Genomic DNA, 5,000 nt, shown 5'->3' on the forward strand with positions numbered 1-5,000 from the left:
GTTGTTGTTGTAGAAAACGACTTTCCCGCCAAGAAGAAGAAGAAGAAGAAAAAAGAAAAGAAAACACTGATACTGATCTGATACTTTCAATCATCGACGATTGTTTCATCCTTCTTTTTCCATTACAAAAAGAAGGTCGCGATTTAGGATTACAGGTTATCCATTTTTCATATAATTTTCATCAGCAAACCGTACGCTAGGGGGAGGAGGGGGGGAGGGGGGTTAAGCTATGTCATGCAGTTGTTAGAATATCATAAAAATGACGATCCAGATCATACAATAAATAACAAACTATTTTTTGTTTTCGTATCGTGCCACTGAAACCAAGACTGGAAGATGTACGGCAGATGAGGCTTTTCCTACCCGAAAGACAGTTGAACATATATATATATATATATATATATATATTTTTTTTATATATAGAATTAACCCATTCTCCCCGGATTTATGTTCTGTCCCCTGTAGTTTTTGGTGAATTTTGTTACATATAGATGGCTCCACATGTGCTCAGCCGGCAAGGAGTCTATCAGTGGAACTTAGTTATCGATCCTGATTTCCCAATTCCTTGAATTACCGGGAAAATGTGTTTATCTTATTAATACCATTGCCATCGACACTGTTATTATTGCTATTGATGTTATGATTATTAAATTGTCCTTAAAATATTTTAGACAATGAAATGATACAATAGACTCTTTCTTAAAGTGAAGGAAAAGGGTAAACAGGTGAGATAAGCAGTTCTGATAACAGGCTATTTGGTGATTAAGAACTTGTAGAGCCATCTATGTGTAAATACAATAAATAAACGTATATTACAGTGGGCATGGCATGCATTCTTGCCACATGGGGCAAATGGGTTAATTGCATTTTCATGATAAAAATCTCATGGATAAAAATAGGACATCCTTCATTACTACAAGCTAATGCAAGATGTCTTATAATGGTTTCCTGCTATAATCTGGCATTTAGGCGCTGGAGATTCTGTAGCTGAGGTCATCTTTATAATCTTTTTGCATTTTACACACTGGAAGGGCGGGGAAAAAAAGTATAATTTGTGAAAAGTATGAAATAATGGAGTGCCCTCTTATTAATTCTGCGGCTAACTGACGGACTACGGACGTGAAAGTAGCGCGATTATTAACAAGTGTTTAACAAGCATTATATGAAATATGTTAATTTATGTTACTCTACTGCTTCATGATTAAAATGTTATGGAAAAGGAAAAATAAAGGGAAAAGACCATCTTATTATATATTTATATGTTTTAGTATTTATACCATATATATATATATATATCATAGTTATTATCATTACTTTAGAACATTCATCCCTTAGCGTATGTAAGCCGTAAGGAATATAACTGAGGTCAGCAACATTCGATTTAAAAGATAAAGCATGCAATTTTCTTCAAAAGTTTGATTATGCATTTAATTTCCATTATTAATTTGAGTTACAAAATTAGAACATTAGTTAACATCGTTTATTTAACATCGTTTATTTATTGTTATGAATACAATAGTGTTATTAGGTAAAATCCCAGCTTGATATTTTTAGGGCGGCCGCGGGTTTATTCGGCCAATTGTACCATCGCTCTGACGCGCAAGGATCTAGAAGAATTCTGTTACTGACCACTAATTGGATAACCTCCGAAAAGAACTTGTATTGAGCCAGAAGTAGTAAGAAGGTTATAAGTTCCATAACAGATTACTAACAATTTTCTCATTACTTCTGGGTCAAAACCTATATGGCCATCCTAATAAACGGAAAGTGAGTTTACCCTTTATCTGTTATTGAAGTTTTCAATTACAACTATATCAAATTCTTAGTATATCTAATATATTTGCTAATCACGAATGAGGAGAAGTATTATAGTATAGTATTCGTAAATTAAATTTGCAAACTAAAAAAATTGAAACGAGTTTCGACACAACCACTATTTACAAATCTCCTACTCAAAGGAACTACAGAAATAATATTTAATACAACTAACTACCTCTTGAACACAAACATTTTTTTTTTGGTCTGAACAAAACCCCCTGTAGAAAACTTGACGGAGTAACAATGGGATCACCACTCTCCCCTTGTTATATTCAATAAATGTCCTTGCAGTTTCAAACCAGTTATTTTTACTGACGGTGTATGGATAACAGTGACCCTTCTCCTATTTCCTTCCTTCCATACAGAAACTCTGAACACCCCAACAATAAACTCATCAGCGAAGTTGAACAAAACAATACACTATCATTCTTATACACTCCCACTACCTTTTATAAGACTTTTCCTGTCAACATCTACATGAAACATTTACTGGCCTTGGGATTCCTCTTCTAAGCTATATGCTTCACATTCGTAAACTCTGTTGTTTGTTAACACTTATTATCCGAGGTCACAATATTTGTTCCAAGTTGGACAATCTTTACAAAGAATGTTTAGCCGATTTTTTTTGCTTCGAATGGTTACCCTCCCACCTCAATAAATTTCTTTGTCTTAAGTTTTCACACAAATCAGCAAGTAGTCTACTACAGTCAACAAAGATTTAACGCGGAAAACTAAATAGTTTTCAACTCGACAGCCCGTTCAACAAAATCTTCAAACAGTGCTACCCCAAAGTTAGTTTTCGGTTCGTCTTTTACAATACCAAGACTATTGGTATTTTTTGAAAAGAGAAGAAAAGGTGCAACCCTTAAGTGTGTAACGTGGTCTACATTTTACCTGTCTTAGTTGCTAGTCTGGGTACGTGGGTTCGGCTGTGCCACTGCATACATGAGCATAAAGATTGCCTACAACTGAGTAAACCATTCTTCCCAGCAATTGAAGAGCACTCTCACCTCCACAACCAACCAACCGCGCGCGCGCGCGTGTGTGTGCGCGCGTGTGTGTGTGTGTGTGTGTGTGTGTGTGTGTGTGTGCGCGCGCGTAAATGTTTTACTTATTTCTTTACGATATGGTACTCCGATTATTTAATATATGATATTCCACAATTAAACGGTGAACTGACACCACAGACTTTTAAAGAGTATCAGATCTCTAATACTTTGGATTAATTATCATCAAGAGGAAAACTGAAAAACTGCTTTCACTTTAATTACTGCCTTCCTCAATATTGCCTTAGTCTTGGGTTGAAACTTAGATCTAAGAAATATTTGTGAAACTTCCGAATGACAGGATCAGACGCATCTAGTGTGGTGTCTGCTCAGAGACTGCAACCTTCCCTTCACATGTTTTATTGCTCAGTTTGCTCTCATATCTTCATATCTTTTTTCCCTTACGCACACACCGCGTTCGTTTTTTTTCTAGCCCAATGAAAGTATTTTTATGGTTAAGACACGCCTCCACTATTAAGAGTACTGTTTGTACATTCCCGGGTCAGGTTCTGAGGCAGGTCAACGGTTCTAACTCGTGTCAAGTTCGCCCGAGAAGTCAATAAGGTGCGAAACCGCGTGGGTGACACTTTCATGGGTCACTCTATATGTATATATATGTATATATATGTGTGTGTGTGTGTGTGTGTGTGTGTGTGTGTGTGTGTGTGTGTGTGTGTGTGTGTGTGTGTAACAGCCGAGATGGTTCAGTGGATAGAGTAATTCCCCACCACGTCAGTGGTGGGGAAGTCACCGCGCGCCGTGGCAGAAGTGTCAGTGCGTTGAAGCACGTTCATTAGGAAGGGCATCCAATCAGGTAAAGGTGGCGCTGCCAAATGACCTCTCAATAATAAATTGTGAGAAGCCTAGGTCTTGCAGTGGAATAATTGGCTGTTGAATAAACAAACAAACATATACATAATTACACACACGCGTATATACATACTTACAAACATACTACATACATACATATATATATATATATATATATATATATATATATGTATGTATGCATAAACGTACATCACAAACCGGTGAGTCGGGCGAGTGGAATTAAATAAGTTTATTTATTGCATTTCTACATGTATGGCTCTACAAGCGTTTCATCACCAAGGAGTCAGTAATTAGTCCTACCTATCTCACTTGTTTATCCTTTTCCTTGTCTTTGGAAAGGGTCTTCTATATTACTGCATTGTTTTAATTGTTACCAAGATTTTAATAACAATATAATAATCATAACATCAATAACAATAATAACAATAGCGATATTAATTGTTTTAAAAAGGAAAACACATTTTCCCGCCAATTCAAGGAATGGGGAAATCAGGATCGGTCACCAGGGCCTACTGATAGACTCCTTGTCGGATGAGCACATGTGGAGCCATCTGTATGTAACAAAATTCACAATTAAATACAGGAGGCAGAACATAAATCAGTGGTGGTTGGGTTAATAAACCTGGGAAATATATATATATATATATATATATATATATACATATAAGTACTATAGAGCTATTTTAGTTAATAGCATCAGAGCACTTAGTTTAGATTTTTAGTTAATATTTTAGTCATACGAAAATTATTTACATTGTTATTGCTTTAAGGATTATATATCATTAATTAAGTTCGTTAATAGTACTCATTTCTACCCTGCTTCAAATTTAATCACTTTTGCTAATATCTGATCTCGGTTTATGTATACATTTGTGTGTCCAGAAGAAAAAACAAAGTTTGATATTATGCAAGTGTGTGTGTGTGTGTGTGTGTGTGTGTGTGTGTGTGTGTGTGTGTGTGTGTGTGTGTGTGTGTGTGTGTGTGCTCGTTATCCTCCAAAAGCTTTTTGAGGCAAATTCCCAGCCGCTATCATTCTATTGTGCCTTTCCGGTTAAGTAAGTCGAAAGGAAAATATGACTTGTTTCCCAAACTTTTAGCCTTCAAGAAGCGGCAATTAAACTTCCTCTATCCTCTGGCAAATCCCCCGCATGGCAAAGCATCAGTATGTTATCAGAGGAAATGCATTATCGCTGACCATCATACATAGGGAGTGTATGATGGACCCCAGGAAGCAATGCTGGTGGAGGATGGGATGATGCGTTGCAATCTGAATTAATTGCTAAAACGCACATTCTCCACATTTCA

The sequence above is a fragment of the Penaeus chinensis genome, chromosome 11 (genome assembly GCF_019202785.1).
Source record: "Penaeus chinensis breed Huanghai No. 1 chromosome 11, ASM1920278v2, whole genome shotgun sequence".
Lineage (NCBI taxonomy): Eukaryota > Metazoa > Arthropoda > Malacostraca > Decapoda > Penaeidae > Penaeus > Penaeus chinensis.